The sequence below is a fragment of the Bos taurus genome, chromosome 14 (genome assembly GCF_002263795.3).
Source record: "Bos taurus isolate L1 Dominette 01449 registration number 42190680 breed Hereford chromosome 14, ARS-UCD2.0, whole genome shotgun sequence".
In the NCBI taxonomy this organism is placed as follows: Eukaryota; Metazoa; Chordata; class Mammalia; order Artiodactyla; family Bovidae; genus Bos; species Bos taurus.
This window is the reverse complement of record NC_037341.1, coordinates 10,849,674-10,862,266: the sequence shown is the minus strand read 5'-3', so window position 1 is coordinate 10,862,266 and position 12,593 is coordinate 10,849,674. Positions and strand designations below refer to the sequence as shown.

Sequence of the window (12,593 nt, the reverse complement as noted above, 5' to 3'; positions counted from 1 at the left end):
AAAAAGCATACATATGAATCTATACCTCAAACTGAACCAACTCACAGACATAGAAAACAAATGTATGGTTACCAAAGAGGGAAGCAGAGAGGGAAAAGTTATGAGTATGGGATTAACAAACTATACACAAAATAGATAAGCAACAAGAGTTTACTGCATAGCACAGGGAACCATATTCAACATTTTATAATAACATAATGGAAAATAATCTGAAAAAAATGTATATACATATAACTGAGTCACTTTCCTGTACTCCTAAAACTAACACTATATCATAAATCAATTAAATATATGATATATGTTTGTATCCACTTCAGAGAACAGGGTACTGAAACCCAGAGGCCCAGTGATGTCCTGAGAAACTCAGCTGCAGAACCAGAGTGGCAGAGAGGGTCTATCTGGGTCAAGGCCCTTCCCCGAGTTTCCTCGGCTTCAAACGATAAGGAGGATTTGGATATGGGCAAAAGGAAGGAGTGGTCATTCCAGGCTGGTGAAAGGAGCTTTTGAAAACAGAAGTAGTAAAGTAAAAACACACACACAAGGCCATTAACAGAGATAGATTTCATTGGGATGGAGATTTCTAGAATGAATAATATTGATGGAGTACTTGCTGTACCAAGTGAAGTTCTAAGAGCTTCATCATCAATGAAACATATCATCTCATTTAACCCTCACAACAACCCTGTGAGGAATGAAGTGTGATGATTCCCAGTATATGGACGATGCTATAGGGGCACAGAGACGTTAAGTAACTCACCCAAGACCACCCAGCTGGTAAGTGGGAGACGTAGGATTTGAACACCGTCTAGATGGAAAGTCCATGCTCCCCATCACCCTGTTATACTTGAAAGAGTTCCGTCTTGGCATCCCAGAGTGACTAGCACCAAGGATGGCACCTGGAGAGACAAAGCATGTATTACCAGCTTGTTGGATGAACTGACCGCTGTAAGTTCTCTCTTTGGTGCCAACATTTTGCTTCTTCAATCCAGCCTTCATGCTGCCTCTAGAGGTGTAATGCTAAATTGTTTCCTTCAAAAATGCAATCCTTGTCCTCCTTTGAGGCAGGTCTGTTCTCCCGGCTCTGCCCTCCACCCTGGCTCAGAGGCAGAGCCGCTCATTTGACCCCTCCTTCCGCTACATCTGTATGAAGCTCAAAAGCCATCTTGCCCACGGGTGCTTTGGCATCCTTACCATGACAGTCCCCTCCCATGCCGCTTGGCTGGTCCCCCCCCCTCCCTGCCCTGCACTCCTGAGTGTCCCCTCCATTACACTGTCTACTCTTTGAAGAGCTGTCATGGCCTTCCTTGTGTCCTTAATAAATGGTGGTGCATGTACGCATAAAAAAAATGCGTGAATTGATGGATGGGTTGGTCTATGAATGAATAGCTGTGCACAGAGATGACAGGAGGGAAAGATGAAGGATTGGGATGCAGGGCTTATGTGGTACCCTGTGCAGAGTGGGAAAAGGGCGGATTCTATGTCAGAGGCTCCAAAGGCTACACAGAGCTTTATCTGACTTGCCGGCTAATCTAAGAAAAGTCACGTCCCACCTCATGGACACTTTTTCCTTGTGAACACATGTATACCTGTGGCGGATTCATTTTGATATTTGGCAAAACTAATACAATTATGTAAAGTTTAAAAATAAAATAAAATTTAAAAAAAAAAGAAAAAAATGTTTTGAAAACTAGAATTCTGCATTCTCCAGTTCTGTGAATGAAAAGTTCACTTTCAGACAAACCCATTAACAGATGTTTTGTGCCTTCACTCAAGAAAAACAGCCACTCTGCTCCGCTGGTGTCTTATCTGAAGCCACCCTTCTCCACTTCATCTCCACTGGGAGCGTTGCTATCTCACCCAGGACCTCCTCTGGGTGTTTGTGAACAAAGGCCAGGGTCTTATCTGGTCACTCTCTCATGCCCCATCCTTGGAAAATATGAATGGATGCGCAGGGGCCTCTCATGGTCTTTCCATCCCAGGAAAGGCGAGTAAGGCAGCCTCAGCTTTCTCAGAAAGATTGTGCAATTTCTTGCTGCTATCGGAGCTGACAAGGAGGCAACTCTGGGCCCCGGACCCTCCAGCTAAGTTCAGCTTCAGGTCAAGTCAGGGGCCCCCAGCAGCTCCGGGGCATAGGATCCACAAGGAAGACATTCCAGGATGTGGCCAGAAGCAACAACAGTTCCCAGCTGTTTCCAGCCGCGTCCTGCCAGCGAAGGAGTTTGCAGTGGGGGTCTTCACACAGATGCGGGAGAAGGAGGGGTCAAATGAGCGGCTGTGCCCTGGGCCAGGGTGGAGGGCAGGCAGGGGAGAACAGACCTGGCTTTGTTATTGGCAGCTCCTGCACATCACCCTGAGGCCCTCTGCGGAGCCCTCCCTCTCTCTGGTTCCCGGGGGAACCCCGACATCAGTTGTTCTGATGCCCTGTCCTTGGGAAATGACTCCAAAATCTTCGCTTCCAGCTCGCCTGAGCCTGGGAGCCTGACTCCACAATGCATTTTGGAGCCCATGCTTTGAAACTCTCTTAATAAAAGATAGGTCTAGAACTGCCCTCCCTCGAGTGGAATTGAACCAACACCTACTTTAGAGTGAATTTTGCTTGTAACCCTCACCTAGCCCCCCTTCTCAATCTTTGGCCAGCTCCTTCTCAGCCTTCAGGTCTCACCTCTGATATCCCCACCTCAGAGACGCCTGCCTTGGGACTTCCCTGGTGGTCCAGTGGTTAGGACTCCACACTCTCAATGCAGGGGCCCAATGCCTCTCAATGCAGAGGTTCGACCCCTGGTCAGGGAACTGGATCCTGACTGCCATAACTAAGACCCAGTGATGTTGAATAAATAAGTATACAAATATTTTAGAGAGGGATGTTTGTCTTGCCCACTCTCCAAAACCTACTCATGCCCCTCCTCCTTCCCAACACATTCATCCATTTTTCCTGTTTTTTTTTCCTTCTTGGAACTCAAATTGCATTTGTGCACGTGTATCTATGTAATGATTATACCCCATGAGTACTTTCGTCTCAGGACAGGGAAGGATATGTTGGCTTTTCATCCTTATCTATCAAAAAACCTACACGTTGCCTGGTACACAGTAAGTGATCAATAAATCGTTGACCAAATGAATAGAATCATGAATTCATTAACATAGAATAGTATTATAATCAAAGTCCGAAAAGAAAACTTTTTAAGAGCTATAAAGCCTTTAATATCTATATCTTAACTGTTTGCTTTTATGTAAAAGGATTATGGAGATGAAGAAGGCAGTTATATGTCTTCATGGAGTTCACAGGTGACTGGGGGACCAGACATGTGATTTGTAGATTACAACAGTGAGTCTCATTAAATTCTCATAAGTGGCCGTAAGCGTTAAGATCCACATTTAACCAGAGGGGCTCTGAGGTTCAGAGACACCAAGTTCTTGGCTCAAACCACAGAGCGCGTGAGTTATCAGAGCTGGAACCTAGATCTCCTGAATCTCAGCACAGAAGGTTTTCTACTTCCAGTCCTCTTGCCCTCAACTTGGATGGCTTATTAATTCTTGCACTTGAGAGCAGATGGAGCCAGAGTTCTGGGAGCCCACATCATTTGCCAAGAGTGCTTCTGATAAGACCAGGATATGGTCTTGCTTCTGGACCTGCTCCTCTGCTCCCCTCTGCAAGCCAGGGACTGGGTCAGCCTGAGCAGGAGGCTTGGGGGAGTGCTGTCATCCCTCAATTATGCAGCTGATACCCCTCTAATGGCAGAAAATGAAGAGGAACTAAAAAGCCTCTTGATGAGGGTGAAAGGGGAGAGTAAAAAAGCTAGCTTAAAACTCAATATTCAAAAAACTAAGGTCATGGCATCCTGTCCCATCACTTCATGGCAAACAGAAGGGGCAAAAGTGGAGGCAGTGACAGATTTTACTTTCCTGGGCTCCAAAATCACTGCGGACGGTGACCTCAGCCAGGAAATTCAAAGATGCTTGCTCCTTGAAAGAAAAGCTTTGACAAACCTCGACAGAGTATTAAAAAGCAGAGACAAGACTTTGTCGACAAAGGTCCATACAGTCAAAGCTTTGGTTTTTCACAGCCTTCCCGGCTCTAGGAGTTTTTACCAGGTTTGTGCTCAAGAGACTCCCTTGGGTGCCAGCAACTACAGAGGATGTAAACCATTAGCAAATGACGGCTCCGTCTGCTCCGCTTGGTTCTCTGGACGTCAGGAAGGAAAGATTGCTCTGACTTAGAAAGTGCTCCCTCCACACCAAGGAAACCAGAGTTGAAAGAGACATGTGTACCCCAATGTTCATCACAGCACTGTTGACAATAGCCAGGACATGGAAGCAACCTAGATGTCCATCAGCAGATGAATGGATAAGAAAGCTATGGTACATATACACAATGGAGTATTACTCAGCCATTAAAAAGAATACATTTGAATCAGTTCTAATGAGGTGGATAAAACTGGTGTCTATTATACAGAGCGAAGTAAGCCAGAAGGAAAAACACCAATACAGTATATTAACACATACATATGGAATTCAGAAAGATGGTAATGATGACCCTATAGGCAAGACAGCAAAAGAGACATAGACATAAGGAATAGACGTTTGGACTCTGTGGGAGAAGGCAAGGGTGGGATGGTTTGAGAGAATAGCATTGAAACATGTATATTATCATATGTGAAATAGATGACCAGTCCATGTTGGATGCATGAGACAGGGCACTCAAAGCTGGTGCACTGGGATGACCCTGAGGGATGGGATGAGGAGGGAGGTGGGAGGGGGGTTCAGGATGGGGGACACATGTACACCTGTGGCTGATTCATGTCAATGTATGGCAAAAACCACCACAATATTGTAAAGCAATTAGCCTCCAATTTAAATAAATAAATAAATTTTTAAAGAAAGAAAGGAAGTGCTCCCTCCAGAGGTGAGTCAAGGAGCACAATTCCTTCACTGGGAAGTGCAAGGTTTCAGACTCACTCCAAAGTGACTAGCTGGTGGTCCAGTAGCTAAGACTCCATGCTCCCAATGCAGAGGCCCCAGGTTTGATCCCCGGTCAGGGAACTAGATCCCACATGCCAGAACTAAGACCTGGTGCAGCCAGATAAAGAAGTAAATATCAGATCAGATCAGATCAGTCACTCAGTCATGTCCAACTCTTTGCGACCCCGTGAATCGCAGCATGCCAGGCCTCCCTGTCCATCACCAACTCCTGGAGTTCACTCAGACTCACGTCCATCGAGTCAGTGATGCCATCCAGCCATCTCATCCTCTGTCGTCCCCTTCTCCTCCTGCCCCCAATCCCTCCCAGCATCAGAGTCTTTTCCAATGAGTCAACTCTTCGCATGAGGTGGCCAAAGTACTGGAGTTTCAGCTTTAGCATCATTCCTTCCAAAGAAATCCCAGGGCTGATCTCCTTCAGAATTGACTGGTTGGATCTCCTTGCAGTCCAAGGGACTCTCAAGAGTCTTCTCCAACACCACAGTTCAAAAGCATCAATTCTTCAGTGCTCAGCCTTCTTCACAGTCCAATTCTCACATCCATACATGACCACAGGAAAAACCATAGCCTTGACTAGACGAACCTTTGTTGACAAAGTAATGTCTCTGCTTTTGAATATGCTATCTAGGTTGGTCATAACTTTCCTTCCAAGGAGTAAGCGTCTTTTAATTTCATGGCTGCAGTCATCATCTGCAGTGATTTTGGAGCCCCCAAAAATAAAGTCTGACACTGTTTCCAGTGTTTTCCCATCTATTTCCCATGAAGTGATGGGACCAGATGCCATGATCTTTGTTTTCTGAATGTTGAGCTTTAAGCCAACTTTTTCACTCTCCACTTTCACTTTCATCAAGAGGCTTTTATATTAAAAGAAAAAAAAAATAGTGACTCTGACACCAACTATGTCACTTGGGGCCAGTTACTCCAATTTTTTGAACTTCATATTTCTAATATAAAACATTGATCCTCGTGGTTATTGTGAAGACTAAGACAAATCATACAACTCTGTGACTTAAGTGTTCATTCTGTGATGGTGCTCACCACCTTCACCCCTGGTTTCTAAACCTTTATTTCCTTCCCTACTTCCTAGTCCATGTCTTGTTTGGTCTTGATCTCCTTTTGCTATTTTCTGACTGTTCCTTGTACAATCCAGGTCCTTCAGGTTCTAACCATCTCTTCCGGGAAGGAAGTTCCACTGCTCAATGGTCGGCATGCAGAAGACCCCAAAAGAAAGAGCAGTTCTGTTTTCCTGAGAGCCAAGGAAAGTGGCACAGAGGAGGTGATTATGATGTAATCACTGAGTGTATAAAGTTACCAGGTGGAGGAATGTACAAGGGCCCTTGGAGCCTGGCGTGGCTGGCACGTCCCAGTGCCTGTCATGAAGCTGAACCTTGGAGCTGGGCCAGGGCGGCAGAGGAAGCAGAGAGTGACCAGGTCTCATGGAGCCCTGTGAAAGCCCTGGATGTCACCCTAAACCTTTGAAGACCATCCTGAGGCTTCGGGTGGGTTTTGAACATGGGAGAGACATGATCACATCTGTTTTAGCTCCAACCCACACTAGAAATGGGAAGAGTAGATGGGAGAGAAACAAAACTAAAGAGTTAGAGACCAGCTGGGAGGTTTTCCAGGCTTCCCTGGTGGCTCAGACGGTAAAGAGCCACAATGCAGGAGACTCAGGTTCAATCCCTGGGTCGGGAAGATCCCCTGGAGAAGCAAATGGCCACCCACTCCAGTACTCTTGCCTGGAGAATCCCATGGACAAAGGAGCTTGGCAGGCTACAGTCCATGGGGGTCTCAAAGATCAGACACAACTAAGCGACTAACACTTTCACTTCTTAGGAGGTTTTCCAGGTGAACACAGGCAAGATACAAAAGGGGCCCCAGTTAGAGCAAACAGGGATGAAGACAGAGAATGGATCAAGGGACATGCCTAAAATACAACTCACGGGATCTGGTCATCGCTTGACTGGGGAAGCAATGGAAAGACAGCATAAGCATCAGGTTCTAGCCTGCGAGCCAGGTTTCTGGTGTCAGCATTAACAAAAATTTGGGGGCAAGAGAGGCACACCCCAGACAGGGTGAGATGAGATTAGTTTGTGACATGCAATATTGGAGTTTCCTCTGGAACATACAGCTGAATCCCAAAGAGATTCTAGCAAATGGATCTGGAGTGAAACCAAGACGTCTGGACTGTGTTATAGTCCACGGGGCATTTGTCATAAAGGTGATTGATAACCTTTAGGGGACTAGATGAGGCTTCCCTGAGACCTCTTTTAATGAAGAATCTGCCTGCAATGCAGGAGACCTGGGTTCGATCCCTGGGTTGGGAAGATCCCCTGGAGAAGGGAAAGGCTACCCACTCCAGTATTCTAGCCTGGAGAATTCCATGGACCGTATAGATGAGTTCACCATGGATAGAGTTCCTATTTAAAAAAAAAAAAAATTCTGAAATACCAGCATTTCAGAGGCATTTGGAGAAGGAGAAACACGCTAGGAAAACATGAAGGAATGGACAGAAATTAGGAGGAGGAGGAAAGGCTGAGAGGGGCTGGTGAGGGTGAGTGGAGGAGAGAAGCAGCCATACAGAGGTTACACAATTGCACACCTAGGCTACAACTCACACAACTGTGCACCAACATACTTCAATTTTGCCCTAGAATGATTGAAAAACTAAAATCAGTGAAATACAACTACTGAAAAAAACAAAATCAATAAAAATTGAGAAAAAAAAAAGTGTCTACTAACCACAAAGGAAACCCATCTTGACATTTTGGCACATTTCTTTTTTTTTTTTTTTCTTCTTATGCATTTCTTTGACATAGGATTCCCAGGTGGCACAGTGGTAAAGAATCCCCTTACAGTTCAGGAGATGCGGGTTTGATCCCTGGGTCAGGAAGATCCCCTGGAGGAGGAAATGGCAACCCACTCCAGTATTCTTGCCTGGAGAATCCCATGGACAGAGGAGCCTGGCAGGCTAGTCCACAGAGTTGCAGAGTCGGACACGGCTGAGTGCACGCACATGCATTCTGTTTGTGCAATTAACAAGTCCACGTGTAATCTTTCCTAATTTACATTACATTGCTTAAAAAATTACATGTGTTACGTAAATAAAGTGCTGCTGACACAGGGAGGAAGGACGGAAGGACTAAGGAAGCGAAGAGGGAGGGAGAGAAAAGGGACCATTGATACTGACCATGATACACTGATCAACAGTATCACAGGGAAACACAGAAGATGCCTGAGAAGACGATATGATTTCTTTCAAATTCATTTTAAATCCTACCTAAAGCTTAGAAGTATACGTCCTTTTAGAAAGCTCCCTCCCCAATTTTCAAAGAAGGGGGTGGGGGGGAAAGGCTTATTATTTTTCCGGAAAGGAAGGAAGCGGCAGTTTCAAGCCACGCGTTTCAACTCCCCGTGCGTGCAGTAACATCGCCATCTGCTGGACATGGATGACATTGCCACAGAGCATAACTCTGAGCCCAGACCTTCCGCGTACCCAGGAGTGGATTCCTTCCACCCCTTCCCCCGTTAAACACTCTAGCACCCCCATGGTCACAAAGAAGTAAGCATCAGACAGTACCAGGGAGTAACGGGGAGAACCCCACTGAATGCAAGAGACGCTGGATGTGATTTAAGACACGGCCAAAAGGCAAGTGGATAGGTTGATTTGGAAAATTGAGACTCCCACATCCCAAGCCAGGTATGCTGGCTGGCGTGGTGAGACTCCAGAACTCCGAACAAGATCATGGCTTTGCCACCAACGGAGAAGCCCTCGGGGTTCACATCACAGCAGCACTCTCAGTAGTGTGGGGTTAGCCAAAAATTGCGTTTGGGATTGTCTGTAACAGCGTTTTAAAAAAAAAACAACCTGAAGGAACCTTTTGGCCAACCCAATAATTAAGTTGATTGCTTTGCCTCCAGTCACCAGCTCCCTTCCTCAATTTCTTAGTAAGTTCTAGACTCAGAGTTATGAAAGAAGTATGATTAATTAGCCTCCTCAGACTTCATTGGTTCACAGAGAATATCTTTGCAACAAAGGATGCTTGGCCCAGCAAAGCCTATCGTGGAAGACAAAGGGGTCCTCAAGAGCCCACTGGGAGAAGTGATTTGAAGTGAGGGATCTCTCCTTACCCCCTCCTGTGACCCTCACATATGAGACCACCTGTCTGCTCACACACGATGAAGCCCTGTGCCATCACCACACGTGAGCCTCTGGTTGTAGCTCAGAGACGGGACAAGTCCTAGTCTCTCTTCAGGTAGATGACCCGCCAAGAGCCCCAATACATGAGGCTGGGAGGTTCTCAAAACAAACAAAAATGAGCTTAGAGCTCAACTCCTAGGACTTAAATGGACTTAAATGAACACCGAGATTAAAACGTTTCTTGGGCTCAGACTGCAGCCTAGAAGACAGATGTGAGCCTGACTGCTGTGAGCAGCAAGGGAGGAGGGTGGGAGAGAAGCAAGCAGCTGGCAAAGTCAGGGATGAGGAAGAGAAGAGACCGGGGGACCCTGGGTGCCCACCAAGTCCGCAGTGCAGACCCATGAGCCTGACCACGACCTCATCCTCCGGGGAACTTTATACAAGGCTCTCTACTCACTGCAGTACTTCGACGATAGAAACTTCTGGCAAAAAGGAAAATATAGCATTACCTGCTTACTGGCAAGGTAAGTGAAAACACAGTTAATTTAATTCCTAGAAGGGACACTTGGTCTTTCTGCCATGTCTGATTCCTCTTCTCTTGCTTAATGACATCATGCAGAGAGGCAATCAAGTCATGGGGGTTTGGATGTGTTACGCTTTCGTTCACAGAGGATGTTTATTTAGTGCCTACTTTGGCCGGGAACCATACAGACACACATGGGGGATACGACATTCAGTACAGCAGACTCAGGCGCTATCCTCCTGGAGCTCACAGCCACGGGAGGCTCTGGGACGAGACGGCAGGGCTCTGGTCCACCGCTTCCTACCTGTGTGATCTGGGGTGGGTTGCTAAACCTCTCTGCGTCGTAATTGTCCTCATCTGGAAAATGCAGGTCATAATAGTATGGACCTCCTAAGGCTGGTGAGCATTAAGTGAGGTTGCAGCTAAGAGTTTAAAGCTGGGCCAGAGAACACGGACAGCATCTGATGAAAGTGCTAGTCGCTCAGTCGTGTCCGACTCTTTGCGACCCCATGGACTGCAGCCCGCCAGGCTCCTCCATCCATGGCATTCTCCAGGCTAGAATACTGGAGTGGATTGTCACTCCCTTCTCCAGGGAATCTTCCCAACCCAGGGATCCAACCTGGTGCTCCTGCATTACAGGCAAATTCTTTACCATCTGAGCCACCAGGGAAGCCCAAGCAATCAATAAAAAAAAGGCAATTATTATCACATAACAAGTCCTAAGGGTCTTCATTCTAATGTAATAGCTGTACTGAACAGTGCAGATGACAGGGTTTAAAAGAGAGGCAATTACCCTGAGATCGCACTGACTTAAAACCTTACTCAGATATCATGGTAAGCAGAATGATGGTCCCAAAGATATCCATGACCTCAGCACTGGAACTTGTAACTTTATGTGGCAAAAGAGACTCTGAAGATGTGACTCAGTTAAGGATCCTGAGGAGAGGAGATCACCCTGGATTATTCAGGCGGGTCCACTCTCACATAGGCCCTTTTAAAAGGAAGGCATGTGGGTTGGATGCAGAAATAGAAGAAAGTGGGCTTCCCTGCCGGCTCAGTGGTAAAGAGTCTTCCTGCCAGTGCAGGAGACACGGGTTCAATCCGTGATCCAGGAAGGTCCTACATGCCACGGAGCCACTAAGCCCATGCACCACAACCACTGAGCCTGTGCTCTAGAGTCAAGGGGCACAACTATTGAAGACCACTTGTGCCCTAGAGTCCCTGCTCTGCAACAAGAGAAGCCACCGCAATGAGAAGCCTGCACATGGCAACTAGAAAATAGCCCACGCAGCAACAAAGACCCAGCACAGCCAAAAACAAATAAATAAAATTACTTTTTAAAAAAGAGAGAAATAGAAGAAGGTGGTATGATGATGGGAACACGAGGGAGAAACGGGGATGGGATGAGATTCCTTGGCCACAAGTCAAGGCATGCGGGAAGCCGCTAGAAGCTGGAAAAGTAAGGAAGTCTTCAGAAGGAAGAGAAGTGTGCTGACACTTGATTTCAGCCACTTAAGATTCATTTCCGACTTGTGACCTCCAGAACAATAAGAGAACAAATTTATGATCTTATTCGCCACTAAGCGTGTGGCAATTTTTCTCAGCAACAATAGAAAACTGACACATATTTGAATAAGAGCACCGGTTTATTTCCTTACCACGAGTACTTGTTGAAACACAGCACCACAGGGCAGACGAAGCACTGGACTCGGGTTGGAACCCTGTTTCTGTGCATTACTGGATGTCTTCGGGTAAGTTTCTTAACCTAGCTGAGCCTCGTCGTTCCATCACCAAGATAAACATGACTAGTTCCAGTTTGGGTTGTAAACATATACAGGAGGGCACTCAACAGTTGCATCAGTCTTTCCATTAAAAATACAGAGCCCTCTCGCCTTCCCCCCAGAAGCTGGTAATTTAGAGGCTTCCGCTTAGCTCAACCCAGTGCTCTGTGACAAGCTAGAGGGCTGGGATGGGGTGGAAGGGAGACTCGAGAGGGCAGGCACATATGTACGCTTCGGGCTGATTCGAGTTGCTATACAGCAGAAACGAACACAACATTGTAAAGCAATTATCCTCCAGTTAAAAATAATTTTTTTAAAAAAAGCTCTAGCTTTTCTGCACTTTAATTAAGGATATTCATTTGAACGCAGGCCACTGTCCATTTCTGAGTACTCAACTTCTCGTTGCTCCTAGAGGTTGAGACTGACAACCTAGATAACGTGTGTTTGCCACAGATAGTATTTTGGTCTCTGTTACCCTAGTCTGCAGATAACCTGAGCCCTACCCAGCGCCGCTCTCCATCCCTGCTGGTGAGAGTCAGACCCCCTGCTGATAGTCTGTCCTCTGCTCTGTGGCATCTTGTCTCAGCACACCAATTCACCACCTTATTTTGGAGTGGCTAGAGAAACATCATCAGAATCTTCACGTGCCCATTGGAAATACCACTGCTACTCTTACTGCTACCAAGAATACCGATGGCCGGCACCTGTTACTGCCAGGGCACTGGAGACTTTGTATAACACACTGCAGGGGCAGGGGGGCAGGTTCATCCATCCCAGTCTCTGGGGGTTTTGGTAAGAAGAAAAATGCAGCCTTGATTAACTAAACAGCATGCTGGCAGTATGCAATAAAGGTTGTCCAGATTGGCAAACAAGAAACTTGGTCTTGTAGACCAAGACTCCAAGAGAGAGTCTCCACCCACTTCCCCATCCAACCCCAGCCCCCATCTCTGCCCCCACCTCCAGCTACAAAAGCAGTTAAGGCGTTCCTTCCGCCCTAAATGCGTTCAAAGAAGAACAAGAGGGTACCGGTAGAACCAGAGCATGAATTCTTGGTGGGGACTGAGATGAAGGCAGAGTGACTGCCCACCCGTGGGGACCCTGAAGAGAAGGAGGGGTTGTCGGGGAGGAGGGACTCACAGAAGGAAAGCTCCCTCTTGCCCTTTGCCCCCGA

At 46.6% G+C, this 12,593-nt stretch overlaps 1 long non-coding RNA gene across 2 annotated transcripts in view; it reads right to left on the bottom strand.

Moving 5' to 3' along the window:
• The window catches only part of LOC107133102 (uncharacterized), a 595,911-nt gene that overhangs the window by 528,347 nt on the left and 54,971 nt on the right, over positions 1 to 12,593 (bottom strand). Inside the window, exon 2 of one of the 2 annotated variants that reach the window (XR_009490449.1) lies at positions 758 to 896. The exons of the other annotated variant lie outside the window; for it this stretch is intronic. This is a non-coding gene — a long non-coding RNA (uncharacterized lncRNA). The remainder of the gene's footprint in view (positions 1 to 757; positions 897 to 12,593) is intronic. 2 annotated transcript variants of the gene reach the window in all.